The sequence below is a fragment of the Notamacropus eugenii genome, chromosome 2 (genome assembly GCF_028372415.1).
Source record: "Notamacropus eugenii isolate mMacEug1 chromosome 2, mMacEug1.pri_v2, whole genome shotgun sequence".
Lineage (NCBI taxonomy): Eukaryota > Metazoa > Chordata > Mammalia > Diprotodontia > Macropodidae > Notamacropus > Notamacropus eugenii.
The window spans coordinates 249,838,615-249,855,664 of NC_092873.1; the positions used below are offsets into that span (position 1 = coordinate 249,838,615).

Genomic DNA, 17,050 nt, shown 5'->3' on the forward strand with positions numbered 1-17,050 from the left:
TTTCTTCCTTCAATTATGGCCACAAGGGCTGGGTTTAGGTGACACTGCTATTCCCAAGTCTCTTGTGTTCATCCTGGGGTGTCTCCATTGGGATCTGAGGGGAGATAGTTGTCAAAGGAGTGTTGGTGGCCTCACTTGCCTGGCACAAGCTATCTTCTGTCTCTCCCTCACAATAACCATGCCCAGTTCTAAGTCCTAAGAATGTAAGGATAGCTCCTTTGGGTACTAGTGATTATAGAAAACCATTCTTGAATTGTGCTAAACCCTTCTCATGGTATTCGTTCATAATCATGAATATTCATGTACAGCATTATAGGCAGATTTACATTTAAGTCCTGAAGAAAAACACAGTTACAGTTTGCTTTGATAGCTACATGAGAAACACCTTAACAACCAAAAGAACTTCAGGAGAGATAAACAATCTTTGGAGAAAGAAAGAGGCAACATAATCAATGTTTGATATTAGAGTGATGTTTACGTTGGGTAAGGTATGTGTATGTGAGTATGTGTATGTATGTGCACACACTTCAAAAATAGATAAAAAGAATCTCACCTAAAGTGAAATTCTCTTCTTCTTTTTACCTCCAGTCTCTTTTTATGCTGAATATCAGGTAGAAACCACAAAATAGAAATACGTTTATTCAAAGTTGTTAAATTACTCCCAAGTTCTCTTCTATATGATTTTAAAACCTTCTGGGTTTTATCCCAATGTTACTATAATAAAACAAGAAAAAAAAAGTTTTTTTTAATTCTTCTATGATTAACATATAAAAAGTTAATAGTTATGAACAATTAAAATATTATAAATAAGCACCTATCTCTTGACATTTCCTCCAATATTTATTTGAGCATTCTAAATAAATTACATTTTTCTCTACCAGAGTACAAAGAGATCTAGAACTTATTTTCCATTTATATTTTATTCACAGGGTTAAGTATATAATAGCATTGCTGTCATTCATAATCTTGAGACAACAGTCTTATAGCAAGGACCTTTTTTTTTCTTTTTAAATTATTTTACACTGTCTTCTGGTATCATTGACATATTTTAATAGCTGTATCTACATGAAGAAAAAGTTTCCAATCACAATGCATTGTGTGGTCACAATAGTTTTCCCTCACTTGTCTACACATTGTTGTGAAGAGGGGATAAATCTTACTTTAAAGAGTTTATTGAGCGCAATTAGAGATGTGAAAGAATTTTTTAGGAGTGAAAGATTGGTGCATTCCATTGACCATGGGCAGTTTTAATGTTGTGCCAGTGAGAGAACAAATATTTCCAGGTCACAATACATTCAAAAGATGAGTCATAGTGAGTTGAACGTTTTGGCTCTCTTCCATTTAATCGGGGTTCAATACTGTAACTGATACATATAAAGTACTTTGCATCCTTTATGTACCACCACCACCACCACCATCACCCTGTGAGAGAGAAAGAATAGATATTATTTTCCACATTTTACAGATGAGGAAACATTGGATCACAAAAGCTAAGTAGCTTGCTATCATAACATAGCTAGAATCAAAAAGAGAATTTAAACCCAAGTCTTCTTGACTCCAATCCCATCACTTTAGTCATTATACCACAAAAATGCTTCCAACCAATGAGGGGGAGGGATAGAGGAGAGAGAGAGAGAGAGAGAGAGAGAGAGAGAGAGAGAGAGGGAGGGAGGGAGGGAGGGAGGGAGGGAGAGAGAGAGAGAGAGAGAGAGAGAGAGAGAGAGAGAGAGAGAGAGAGAGAGAGAGAGAGAGAGAGAGAGAGAGATTCTGCAGGCTTGTATAGTTGTATAAATTAATTATTAAATGAAGTCCCCTCATTTTATAAATGTGAAACATAAGGCCCAAAGAAACTAAGTGCATTTGCTGTCAGTACTTAATAAACATTTGTGACAAAGGGACTTACATGTAGCAGAGACACTCTCAGAGAGAAAACCAGAGACAATTTGTAAGTATTTCCTATATGCCAGACACTCTGCTAAGTACCGGGAACGAAACAGTTTCCTGCTCTCAAAGAGCTTGTTTTCTCCTAGGGAGTTAAAGTACTAGCTTTTAGTAAAGACAACACAGAAATGGTTGCTGGATAGCAGCATGGTTTGGAAATGGTGACAAGAAAGACCGGGTATGGGACAGAGAGGCCAGGTGTGGGTAAGATGAAATGAAAGCCCATGAAGCTAGCCAGTGAGGTGCTAGAGACAGAACCCAGTTCTCTCAGTCTTGTTTTTCTTAAGGCCAAGTTCTCAGCCGTCAAGCAAAAATGTCAGAAAGAACCCTTTGGGCCATTGCTAATGACAGAATAAATTGAACTACAGAAGAGAGGAATTTCCTTCATTTTGTGGGTCCATTTAAAATGTAACAACTGCCTGGACAATATTAACAACTTTGCAAGAGGTGCAAAAAAATACAAAATTATCAGGATGGAGGAGACTGAATCAGTAGAAAAACCAAAGGAATTTCCCCTGGGCTCCATGCTACATGAATTTTTTTTCTGCTAGGATAGAAAAGGAAGAGTTGGGGAAACTCTTCCCTCTTCCCTGACACAAAGTAAAGAGAATAAGCAATTTGAGAGAAAAAAACAATTTATCTATAGCATATTTCTAACACTTCAAACACTAAGAGGTACTAACAATACTTAAAGAGTACTTAGATGTCCTTAACAAATGCCTGAAGGCTGGGCAAGTAGGCATTACCCTACTCTAATAGAGGTAGTATACTAAATTAAGCAGCTTTAAATTAGAAGTTCAGTTTTTCTCTTAACACAGTTATCATTATTGGGTTTGATCCTGTGGTCAACCAGGATAAATAAAATCATTTAGGACCACAAAACCATCACCCATGAATTAATTAGTTCCAGGCATCACTCAGTAACTATTCTTCCAGGACACTAAATTTTAACATGACATGTTAATAAAAATTAATTATTGTAGTCAACATATTGGCATAACCTAACCAATTCATTGTACTATAATTAGTATTATAATCCCATTTTGTTCATTCCACTTCTGGCAACTGTTGCTTTTTTTACTTTATTTTTCTCTTTTTTATACTTCATTGTAAGTAATAAAGAAAAGAAATTCTTAAAGGTCATTTATTTTTCACAAGGCATAACCACTTTCACTCTTTCCCTCTGGATTGCCACATTGGAATTTCACTCTGTCATCATTGGGTTGTCATCCCTAAACAAAGACATTTTTTGATATTCTTGAAAATCAGGTCACCTTTTTCAACTGCTTCCTAACAGTCTTTTTATGTTATGTTTTTATGTGTATTTTTATTTTCAAACTTCACAAATGCTTCAATAGTTTTGTTTTCTAATAGAATTCTCAAGATTCTACACATATTATGAAGACATGCCTTCACATTTTAGAAGACTGGAGATGTTGGTTAATTTTCTAGCCCTAACTGTACATCCCTGTGATGTATAGAATCTATCAGATTACTTCCTGTGAGAAAATATCCTTGTATTTATTTTGATTATGTTCATATGTTTAGATGTTGTCTCCCTCAACGAAATGTAAACTCCTTAAAGTCAAAGGCTGTTTTATTTTTTGTCATTTTTCTCTCTAGTGCTCAACACATAGTAGGTGCTTAACAAATGCTTGTTAATTGATTGATATTTATTTCATATTTCTTAACCTTTTACCAAAGTAAATTCTAATTTCAGAGGAATGGGAGGTAAAAATATATGATAGTAAATAATATTCCCCAACCCCTACCCTTCTCAAAAAAAAAATAAAGCGGATTTTTAAAAGCCTTGAAAAAATCAATGTGCTTATTACTTTAGCAACTCTTTAACTGCTCTTATTGCCTCTCAGAGGACCTGTTTTGAAAGGAAAAACAACAATAGTCTATGTAAGAAAGGGGAGAATTAGGCTCTTGGCTAAAGTACTGTCACCAATATAATATTATCTTGTGTGGTCTCTGTTACTTCCAGTCAGTTGGTTAAAAACCCAGCCAAAGTTCTATGGCCCAAAATTCTCCATCCCAACCTTAAATTCTGCTGCCTGCCTCCCATTAAGAATTTCTGAATAGTCAACTGTTGTTAATTTTATGCAATACTCCCATGATAGCATTTTCAGAAGACATATGAAGAAGCAATAAAACATATGACTATATTTCAAATTCCAAAAGAGTCAAACAATGAAAACCTAGGCATTAACATTCTTAGAGCTAAGATATTTGGGAAATTTCCAATGTTACGAGGAAGGAATATTAAAAGTCATTTGTACTGGTTCCCCAGTCCAGTTTCTTGGGATAGTCAGGGTTGAAGTCATCAAGGACTCTAGGAATAGATTACATGGTACGATTAAAACCTCCTCAGTTTGACAAGTGAGGGGAAATGATAAAGTATGGAATATAAGTAGGTAAATAGATAGATATAGATGTATGTACATGTATTTATATACACAAATATATGGAGATGAGAAGTGCAACATAAGCAAACTCTTACCATTTCATGGAGAAGAGATTCTAGAGCCTTGTTGTATATGCAAATTAGGGAGACTGTTACTCTTTCTGATGACACTGTTCCTTTTGCGTCCCTTAGCACTTTGGATCTTTTGAATTACCATATTTAAAGGCTACCATGTGATTCTAAGATGAGATCTGACATACACTAATTTTTCAAATAATAAAGTAATAAAATTGAAGGTCATTTTGTCCCTTTTCTGTTTCAGATACTGAAACAATACCCCTTCTAGCAATAAAGAGAGAGAACATTAAAACCAGATACTGAAGGCTATACAGTAATATTCTAGCAAGCATTTGAATATGGCCTCCACCCTGGAACATAAGACCACTTCTTAGAATCACCACTTTGGGGCACAATTAGAAGTCTGATGTTAGTTAAACCAATTCCTGGTATTCTAATGTAGAGAAATTATGTTTCTCTGCTGATACAATCAAGTTCAAGGATAATAAACAGAAGTATAATATTCTTCTAACAGCCAATGGGACCTGACCATATGGGATAATAAGAGTCTTCACTGCTTTCATATCAACTAGATTGGTATGTGAATTAAATTGGGACAAAGTAAAATAATTAAATTTATTGACATACAAGTTTTTATATTTTAAAAAAGTCTTTTAATTTGTACTACATCCTTTTGCTCTAATCAATTATTTTACAGAATTTGGCACTGGGTTCATACAATTTGTGACACATTCTTTAAAACATCATCATGAAACCATACTCATCACTTTGGATATTAAGTTGCTGTCTGTTCTTTGTTCTAGAAAAGGACCATGACGTCAGGGAAGTGATGCCATGACATGCAAGTGAATTGGATGTAAGTGGGGGAGGGCTGTGCAAAGTCACCGTGCCTTTGATGAATTTTTTCAATGTCCAGCATTGAATATAAGTTTCAAATTTTCAATGAGATTTAAATCAGGTGAATCCCCAGGTCACAGAAATATGTTCAACTTCATATTTTAGATAGATTTCTTAACTCTTCATTTTGTATGGCATTATATGAGTTTGCATTCCATATTCCATTCTCATTTGGAATTTTTTTTATTCCTTTTATACTTCTGCTCCTCAGTACATAGATATACTTAACAAAATTCATCATTCCTTCTCTGGGGACAAGATTTCCTAGAACATTAGAAAATTTTAAATCCCTCAAACATTTTCAATACTGTTATAGTCTTATGATAAAGAGACCCAGATCTTAAAGACTCACCTGAATTTCTTCTAACAATGGTCTTCTGTATTATAAATTATATTGTTTAATATTATATGTAATGTTATATTTTACTATATAATTATTTATGTTGTATATTATATATACTCTTTATATGCATACATACAATATTATTAAATAATACACAATAGTCTTCATTGTATATGTGTTGTTTTATAATATATCATAATAAATGAAAAATTAAACTCCTCAGTAAAAATAATATTTTTCCAATTATCAATACTCTAATGTCTGTATTATCTTAACCATAACAAGTACTGTTTTTTTCTTCATGGCAATGGTTAATAGCTGAATTTTCTTTTTTTTACCGATCTTCTCACAGTTCTTTCAACTTCAAGAAATTTTCACTACACTGTACAGTAGGCCTGCACAACTTGCCGCCTGCTGGCTGCTTACAGCCCTTGGGTTGCTTGCAACACCAAAAGATTTCAGGCAAAAATAGAGAAGAAAATATCCTTTGTGTGTAGGGAAAATCCTTTGGTGAACCATACAACCTGCAAATTGTGCAGGTCTGCTGAAGAAGAATCAACAACTCCCCTTCAAACGCCCAGGCCCTTTTGAAGGCCTTGCCTTCTTTTCGGGGGATTCATTAAACTATTCTTCTGCAACAATTTGTCCTTTCTTGGCACTGTGTTTCATTTTTTACTATATTTCCCTTTGTGCTTTAGTGTTCCGGATCCTGTTTCATCATGGGTTTGAACGATCCTTGAAACACTTGCTTTCCCCATACCAACAGCAACTGTAATATTTCTAATAGTCATTGAAGCAACACATTTGCACATTTTCTCAAAATATTATCCATTATTAAACAACATAAAATTAAAAACACAATAAAAGAGAACAAATGTGACATGTGAATGACATGAAATTCACCAATGAACTGAGAGAGAAGTCATTGAAGTTTGGGAAACCAGCTGAATTAAGTAGCATCTGGTCAAGATCAGACATTTTAAGTCAATAGTGGATATAGGAATTCAGGAAGCAAATGACCGCTTTCACAAAATGAATCCTCATCAATATTATTGCTTGTCTCAAATAATTTACAGCCAAGAGTAAGACCAAGAAATCTAATAAATCCATGAGGTTATTAACATCACACTTTTTTATCAACAACATTAGCCATTCTTCAACAATTTATATTTTAAACTGGTTATTTACTGTCTGGTGAGTGAAATTGTATGAGAAGTTTCCTTCTTTTAGTAGTGAACATGACTAGCACCTCAGAAGTGATACTTGTACATGAGCCTGAAACAACAGTATTATATAGCAAGCAGTTAGCAGCAGCAGCTTCTACCCTCCAGTAACATGACCCACTCAAAAGCTACTCCCAGATCCCATTAGGCCTCCATAGATACACAGAGAAGTGGATCCCTACAAGAGAAGCTCACATTCTCTGAGAACAAAGAAGATATTCTATAAGGAAACATAACATTCACTCAGAACATGAGAAAGAGGAAGGACCAGTCCCCAAACAAAGTGGAATCAGCTTCTCCTCAGATGGCAAGAATATATTCAAAATTATAATAACAGTTCACTATAACCTAACCCTCTAAGGTTTACCAAGTACATTCCTCACAACAATCACATGGTTTGTAAGAAAATTATGATAACATCAGTTTCACAGACAATGAAATGGAAATTTTTAGAGATGAAATGCCTTGTCCAGAGTCACACAGTTAATTAAGCATCATTAAGAAACTAAGCCCAAGATTTTCTGTTTCTAAATCCAGGGTTTCCACTAACACATGCCATCAGTATGCAGTCACTACTTTGTGAAAAAACTCCCCGAAAGGACCCAGGTCAGTGGTTGCCAGAATACCCAGCAAGGTTTGTATTTCCTTGCCAGGACTATAGAAATATGTGGCATTGTTACTAGAAGGATGGGCCTCCAACTATGTGAGTGACCACCACTGTCTACTGAGGCAGATGGTGCTTTACTCATTAGCAATAGGTGGAGCTTTCACACCTTGGACAACATTTTCCTTGCCTGATTTATTCAAAACTCCAGACAGCACTGAGGCATTGTCAGCTTGCTGCATATATTGCAATGGCTGCACCGTCCATCTCTGCACTGCCATGTTAGAAACAGCCTAGACGACATGTTATGACTTTGTGGCACATCCTGAAGCCCTAAAATGACATCTCTAGCCTGAATGACATCTGATGGCCAAAAACAAAACCTCGCCACTGAGACTAAATCACTACACATCACAGAAATGAAAAGGACAGCTTCTGACGTAAATGCTGTCCATGATACACAGGCAGTGAGAGTTTTCACCAACGAGGTCATCAGGACACTGGAAATGTGTATGCCATACACTTCACTAATCAATTCAGACACAGCAACCCCAGCTCAGAACGGGGAAGGAAGGCCTCACTGACACACTATTTGCAGATTCAAGAATGTAGAGTTCAGGTTTTGCAATAATAAGAACCAAGTTAAGAGAGCAGACTATTCAAAATCCATTGGAAGAAAGCCCAGGAGCAATCAGAATAGTTCATGTCAACTACTATTAAGTAATCTTGATTTCTCACATGACGTTAAAATTCTGGCACTGCATCCTATTTAGAGGGTCCATGGCAAGATGCCTCAGAATACTGCAGTATTTATCAGAGTACCCCTCAAAAGCTGGGAGGGCAAGAAAGTTGTGATATAGCCATAACTGGTAAAGATACTTTCTATGATTTTTTTTCACAAGGTCAGTTGTCAAAACCTTTGAATCCACAGTTCAATAATCAACTCAGTTCATTTATTAAGCATAAATATGTACAAGGCGGGGCAGGTAGCTGACACAGTGGATACAGTACTGGGCCTAAAGTCAGGAAGAATCATCTTCTTGAGCTCAAATTCAGCCTCAGATACTTATTAGCTGTGTGATCCCAGCCAAGTTACTTAATCCTGTTTGCCTCAGTTATCTCATCTGTCAAATGAGCTATAGAAGGAAATTGAAAACCAGTGCAGTATCATTGAAAAGAAAACCCCAATGGGGTCACAAAGAGGCTGACACTACTGAAAATCACTGAACAACAACAAATGGACAAGGCACTGTATTAGGATGCAAAGAGAAGGATGAAATAATCTTTGCTCTCAAGGTGATTATATTCTTATGGATTACAATGATTACACAGTTCACGTTGCTGGAAAGGGTATTGCAAAGATGTGCTTTGGCTCCTTCCTGCTCATTATCTCAAGGGTACAGGGGGAAATGTTCTTAGTAAAGAAATGGTATGCATCCATAGAAACCAGTGTGCAAGACATTGATACCATTAGAACAGTTGTCAACAGATTTCCTAGGATTTGAAGACAGAAGACCTTGCTCTAAATGCCAGCTCTGCCATTTTCTTCAGGTATGATCTTGGGTGAGTCCCTTCATATCCCTCGGCACCTCCCTTTCTTTTTCAGGAGCTGATGGTCTCTAAGGTCCATTATATATCTAAAGCTATGATTATGTGACTAACGAACTTAAAGAATGAGTCAGGGCAACTATGGCAGGAGACACTCAGTCAAGGACTGACTGGATTTTGGAATTCAGAGTACCTAAGGCCCCTACACTTATAAAACCTTTGTTATGGCAAGGTGATGTTTCGCTCCAGATATTCAGATCTGAATGGGTGCTGAGGTGATCAGGAAAGATGTATTCATGAGCATAAAGTTGCTAAAAGGTAAATGTGTATCTGTACAGGCCTAGGGGTCTGGGAGGGGATGACTCTTGAGGTGATCATGTTAATGGAAAGTAGAAATTACTGCTGAGAACTGCTACATAATATATTAGTCTTAGGCTCCTGAATAAGTATCAGACTTTGGGAGTTCTATCAGAAACTCATGAAGATCTCTGTCCTGTCCATTGCAGGGAAAAGTGCCTGGACCATCTGCCAGGAGCAGATTAGAGATGGGGGCAAAAGGACAGGTGGTGCAGTTTTTCCTGGACAGATTAGCACTCAAATACAAGATAACAAGGAGGGAGCTAAGTGTGCTCACCACCTTTGTAGACCTAACTCTAAAGGACTCCCAAGATCTATTCTTCTGGTTGAATTCTGAGGATGAGCAGAAGTGGGCCACCTGCAATCAAGAGGAAATAACCCATTCCTGTCTGACTGCCACTACTCCAGTCAAGTTACTTATTTCCACTAAATTCCAACAAAAGCACCCAAGATTATGTTAGCTATGTAAGGGATGGAGATGAGTGGAGGGCAGAAGGGATCTTGTATATGTATAATTGGGATGCAACAATGCAATGCAGGGCAACTAGGTGGCACAGTGGATAGTGCCAGGTCTGGAGTCAAGAAGATCCGAGTTCAAATGTGACTTCAGATGTTTCCATCTGTGTGACCCTGGAAAAGTCATTTAACCCCCCTTTGCCTCAGCTTACTCATCTGTGAAATGAACTGGAGATGGAAATGGCAAACTACTCCATTATCTTTGCCAAGAAAATCCCAAATGGGGTTACAAAGAGTCAGACATGACAGAAATGACTGAATAATAATGATGCAATCCAATAACACTGTTCTTGGAGAGTCACACACCTGGAAGAGGTCATCTAATCCAGCCTCCTTCCACAAATGAAGCTGTCATTATTATGGTTGCTGTTGTTTCTTCATTTTTGAAGAAGACCAACTAATTCAAACTCCAGGAGACAATGAGATTTTTGCCTGAGGTCAGAGAGGTGAGTAGTAGAGCAGTATTAAAACATAGGTTCTAATTCTCCTTAATTCTGATTCTCCTTAAGTTCCTTAGTGCTTTTGAACCCTTTGTTCAAACAGTAGCTGAAAGCTGGTCTAGGATTCTAAAATGGGGCTGTAAATACAGTGGTTCCAGGCAATAATGAAGCTAAGCTATGTAGAAGCCTACTGTTCAAGCTTTGTCTATTACTGATACCGACTTAACAAGCTCAGGAGGCCATTTGAAGTAGGCATGTGAACCCCTGAGGTTTTATTCCAATAGGCGTGAATCAACACAGAGCAGACTGGCTAGATCACAGAGCCTGAAGTCACCAGGAGGAGATAAGTCACACCAGATGTTTATGTAATGTAATGGCCATTACAGTAATAGGAATTGTATTTTCAGTGCCTGGTAAGACAGAAGATCGATCATAGCGATGATAAAATGATCTGATCATCAGCTGGTGCAGGGAAACGAGGCTGCCTTAGCCAACCTAGCTTCCCAGATCTGCAGCCTTTATTTGATTAAACCCTATCTGGGGACCGTCACTAGTACAGACTCAAGAGAGTCTAAAAAACAAGGGCATGAGAGATTGAAAATGAGACTGTGGAGGTCAGAAAATGTCCAAAGAGATAAAATAATAAACAAATAACTTACATTTAGACAGCACTTGAGGAATGATAGAGGACTTTCTTCACACCAACCCCATGATATTGGTATCATGCAGTAAGTGTATTACAGATAAAAAAATCAAAGCCTACATGACTATCTCATGTTATTATTATCTATTACTATCTATCACCAAGTAGATATTCAAGTAGAACTTGAATCCAAGTCCCCTGACTCTAAATCAAGCATTGTTTTTACTACAATGTGCTGGCTTTCATCTAGGAGTCCTTTTTTATTATTCAAGAAGGCAGATAATCCACTCTAATAAACAGGGAGTTCCTCAAGGACAAGAACTACCTTTTGTCCCTCTTTGTAACCCCAATGCTTAACACAATGCCTGACACAGAGTAGGTGCTTAAAAAATACATATTAACTAACTAATACACAGTTGGTGGAGCTGTGAATTGGACCAGTCATTCTAAAATAATTTTGAATTATGCAAGAAATGTGAGTTGATTGATGATACCCTTTAACCCACGATTATCATTAGAGAGCATATGCCTCCAACAAGGATATACACACCAGGAAGGTAGTACATGTACCAAAATAATCATAATAGTACCTTTTATGATAATAAAAGTTGAAAATAAAATGGCTACCTATTTATTATGGAGTAAGAGGATGTAATGGAATATATTGCATAATTAGAAACATTGAATATGAAGGATTCCAATAAATTTAGAAAGACTTGTATGAATATCTGGTAGAGAGTGAAGAAAGCAGAACCTAGAAAAATCTATACTAACAACAACAACAATGTAGGTAAATTCAGATTAGTGAAAATAAAGAATCCTGGGAAGTGGCGACATGTATTATAATTCATACTCTTCAAAGTTATCATTATGTAAAATATAGTCGTTGGCTTCAGCCCAATGGAACTATTCAATGAGAATTCCAAAAAATGTAACCATTTTATAGACTTCATTATTCACACTAATATGAACTTACCTGTAAAAGAAAGCGATACAAAAAGACAACAAAATTCAGAATAACGCAATGACCAGAGAGGTTGTGGTTTGGAATGCTATTCATGTTGTCAGGCATGGTTGATATGTCAGTTTGTTTTGCTTAGCTTTTTCTCTTGGTTACAAAGGAGGGTTCAGTGGAAGGTTTGTGGTATTGGAAAATGATTGTAGTATGAAATAAGAACATCAATAAAACATTTTTTAAAAAAGAAATTTGGTGGGGGAATGGGAAAGGAGGACAGTTCCCAGGTCCTACTCCTGAAGCCTTCAATATCTCTTATCTTCAATGTCCCAGTCTTTAATATCCCTTAGAATCATTATTTAACAACAATGAAGAGAAAGGGAAATATGGAATCCGTACCTATGCAGAAACTGCAAAATCTGTCAAAAAAGATTTTCCCCCCGGGTGACCTTTGTCAATTCCCTTCCCTAAAGTAAATTCCATCTCTGCTAATCTCATAGGCTAATATTAAAATTAAATATGGCATGCTGCTTAATATAACAGTTCTCTTTTTATTCAGTGATCTTCAGGGTTGTATATTTACCTAAAGAATTCCCATTGGACTTTCAAAATTGGACCAGACCTGGCAGTCCAAGAAAACAGGATTACTGGTATTTACACATGATTTAATCACACTTGCAGCCTGACTGTCCTGTAGGTTACAACTCACTTTCAAGTAGATTGGTAGAGAATGAAGCAGATTCCCTAGTGCCTAAGTAACATACTTTCAACAGCAACTTAGTAAATAATTCTTTAAAAACTCAAAAGAAAAAAAAAACTGCATATTTCAAAGTCTCTTGATTTGCAGCTGGGGAGATACTAGAAGAATCTGGTTCAGTATGATCTAAGTATGAAATATAGTTACAAAAACTGTTTGAGATCTATTTCCCTACTTCTAAGAACCTTGATTTAGATACAGTTGGGTAAGGGTGAGAGCTCTAAGAAAAAGTTGCCAGGAGAAAACAGAACATAGGTGGAATAGTTGGAATTTTTACCATTATATCCATCTGCCCTTTGACTTATATAACATATTTGGAAAAATAAAATGATTTCTTAAAAAACTGAATGGAGGTGAAGGAAATGCACTAATGTGCTGGATCTGATTGTCAGGAATGACTTCATGGGAAAAAAGAGGGAAGGAAACCAAACAAGCAGACAAGAAGAACTAAAAATAAGAAAGACTACAAGAAAGAAAACATGGTATTATAAATCTACTGTTGCTTTCACTATAAAATGTTAGTGAAATGCAAAAAGATTAGTGGCCCTATGAGTAAATTCCTGTGCATTGTATTTAACATTCTCAAATTTAATGCACTGCCTCAGGGATACATATGTTCAAGATCATAGGAGACCACGCCATTTCCCCAATATATCTTTTAATAAAGCAATAATAATAATCTGTGAATACACCACAGATGAGAGAAAGGGAAATTCTTGGCACTCCAAGGAATGCAGAAAAGATCAAAACAGGTAACTCATTTTTCCCATCTAAATATTGATTCTTAAATTTAAAAGAAAAACCTAAAAAAGACCTGTTTTGACATTGAAAAGGTATGATGTCACCCCACCCAGTCTGTCCCTTTGCCTCCTACCCACTCTCTGGAATACTGGGCTTTAAAGAAAGCAATTTCCCATTGGTGCTTAAACTTCAAAGAGTACGAACAACATCAAAATAGATTTATGGAACCAAATTCTCCTGGTGCCTAAACTACTCACTGTTGATCAACTCTGTTTTAGAAGCTGTACTTGCTAATAACTATCCAAATAAGTATGCAATAAATGAGCATTCCTTTGCTTTATTCAAATTTTTAATATTTCTCTTTGTTTCATTCAACATAGCCTTATTTTCTAAAGAACCCAGAGGGTTTCTTTTCCTATCCAGAATAACATCTGAGACTATTGCCAAAAAAAAATCCTCATGTATATAATAAATGAAATAATTTATTTCATTCAAAAACAATGGAAAGAACATTGAGCTACAATTCTAGCTGAGGAGATAAATATCTAAAAAGGACTTAAAGGTCACATAGTGCCACACTGCCATTTCATAGATGAGGAAAAGGAAGGCCAGAAAGGTAAACAAAGTCACACAGGAAGGAAATAACAGAGGCAAGACTTGAACTGAGTCTTCTGATTCCAAAAGCAGCGTTCATCTCACTGTACCATTCTTGGCTCCCAAAATCTCATAGCTAGAAGGAACTATCTAGTCAAACTTATGTTGGACCAAAAATCTTGCCTATAATATGACTTACAATTGTCCAGCCTTTCCCTAAATATATTTGCCAACAAAAAATCCATCATGACCCCCCAAGGCTGCCCATTCCACTTTGGGAACATTCTGAAGGTCAAGGAGTTTTCCTTATGCCTAGTCAAAATCTTCCTCTCTGAAATTTGCAAATATTGCTCTTCTTCTGCTCTCTGAAAATAAGCAAAATAAAAAGAATCCCTCTTCCACATGACAACCCTGCAAATACATTAAGAAAGCTATCACTTTCTCCTAAGTCTTCTAAACATCTCAAGATTTTTTAACTGACCCTTGGATGGCTCTAGTAGTCTTACCATTGAAGTTGCCATCTTCTTACTAGGTTCCCACTTGGTTACTTCTTTAGCTCACAAAACTCAATGTGGTCTGGACATGTCCTGACCAGGGCAGAATATAACAAATATGGCAGAATCATTGCCTTCCATACTCTTACACATCATTCTTCTCTAACTGTACCTTAGGATAGCATTAACTTTTTTATTTTGGCTCTCTCATAACACTATTGACTCATATTGAATTCTCAATGCATTAAAACCCCCATATCTTTTGCGCGGGAAGTGTTGCTTAGCCCTGGAATATCCATCACACATTTGCCAAGTTGGTAGGTTATTAGGTTTTTGTTGTTGGATTTTTTTAAGCAAAATGTAGAATTGTACAATTGTTGTCAAAAAATTTCAGGTGGCCCACAAAAAATGTAGAGGAAAATGTCCTCTACATTTTTTGTGGGCCTCCCAAAATCATTTGGCAGGCCATAAGCGGTCCATGGGCCATAGGTTGTGCAGGCCCATTTTAGAGCCTGATTCAGCAACCCAGTGTACTACCTAGATCTCACAGGTTCATATCATTTCTTCTTCTATCTACATGGTCTGGAATTTACCTAGATGACAGCACCACTTTTGCTTTACCTTCCACTACTACTCATCCAAATGTCCTTTGTCATATTTCTCCTCTGAAGTTCCTGCACTGCCTTATGTAAGTGAACAGGATGGTTCCAAAGTTTGAATGCAGTTTTAAGGCTTAGTAGTTTAAAACTGCATTAAGGCTTTTGGGACACCCTGTATTTTGTGATATGTAATACTACACCATACTCCCTTCTTTATTTTTGTTCCTTTTGAAAAAAGAATGCCCTTTTAGAACTATTTTCCACTCATGAGAACCTTCTCTGCCCCACCCCAACCCCTTCTGCGATAGTGGTACTTATAAGGACAAATGGGCTTCTTTGTATGAGGATCTCACCCAACTGGTCATCCATATTTTGTGCATTTCACATCTAAACCTGTTCTTGTTCTTCTTGAATATTGTCCCCAATGGATCATTGGTCTTCCTGTAACTCTCTTATGCCAGCTACATGCTCTAGTAGTTAGTCTCTGTGGAAAAGGTTGAATTGGATGGCTGCTGATATCCCTTCCAACTCTAAAATTCAGAGATTCTATGACTTTTATAATATTCCTGGAATAACAATGTGGACAATTTTTTTCTTCTACTTCTCCCTTTTCCATTTAAAGCCCTTATTTCCAGCTCTTAATACAATGCCTGACACATAGTAGGAGATTAATAAATGTTGATTGTTCTGATTGGAAAGATTATATCTATATATTTATATGTATGTGTACACACACACACACACACACACACACACACACACACACACATTTTCCCAAGGCTTCTTAACCCTTTGTTAATCTGGTAAAGCCTTTCACAGAATAATGCTTTTAAATGCATAAAATAAAATACCTAAGACTACAAAGGAAAAAATTCTATTGAAATAGTTATCAAATATTTTAAAAATAAGTTCATGAAAAACCCAAATTATGAACCCCTGCCCTAGGCAAATCAATGTTATGCATATATATTGTATGTACACTTAATGAACACACACATGGATATACATATATACACGTAGGTGTAAAGTTTTATGAGCTAGGTGGTAGAGTGGATAGAGTGCTGGACCTGGAATCATAAAGCCTCATCTTTCTGAGTTCAAATCTGACCTCAGACACTGACTAACTACATGACTGGACTAGTCACTTAACCCTGTTGACCTCAGTTTCCTCATCGATAAAATGAGCTGGAGAAGGAAATGGCAAACCACTCCAGGATTTTTGCCCACCCAGAAAACTCCAAAATGGGGTCTTGAAGTGTTGGACATAATTGAAACAACTGAAAAACAACAAAATGAAGTTATATATAAAATACATTATATAGGATGTGTCTATTCAGTACATGGAACAAAATGGCAGATTCAGTCTCTTTACCAACAAGTTTAGTTGTTTGTTTTATATTTACTCTTAGCAAATAGCTTCCAAAATGGGAGGCTAGAGACTTCTACTTCTTATCTGGTATGGGACATTTGGACTTGGCACAGATTAAATATGGACATTTTCACATTGGCAGTTCTTTATAAACCCAAGTTGGTCCTTCTTCAGGGGCTCCCTTTCAAGTTTTACCTGATTTTATTTTCAGTTTTCATGTAAATTCATTGGGTAATGGGATGATTTTGTTTTGGCTTCTTTGCAATGGATCACTAAATCCTGAATGTCTCTTGAGAAGACATGGAGCAGATACCACCAGATCACAAGCCCTACGATAGCAGAAAGATGGGGAGAACTCAAAGAGTTCCTGTTAGCAGTAATTGTTTCCCAGCAAGGAGCACATCTTTCCTCTGTTTTAAGTCATATTTGCAAAGTCAAAGTCCTAAAATCATGTCATCAAGTGCACATATGTACACAAGTACGCATCAAGTATACATCATGTACACAAGTACAAATCTCAACCTCTTCTTGAGCCCTTCCA

The 17,050-nt window shown here is 36.6% G+C and overlaps 1 long non-coding RNA gene across 1 annotated transcript in view; it reads right to left on the reverse strand.

Annotated features, from left to right (window-relative positions):
• Positions 1-901: 901 nt before the first annotated feature.
• The window catches only part of LOC140523860 (uncharacterized), a 45,950-nt gene continuing 29,801 nt past the window's right edge, over positions 902-17,050 (reverse strand). The window contains exon 2 of the long non-coding RNA XR_011973494.1: positions 902-1,422. This is a non-coding gene — a long non-coding RNA (uncharacterized lncRNA). The remainder of the gene's footprint in view (positions 1,423-17,050) is intronic.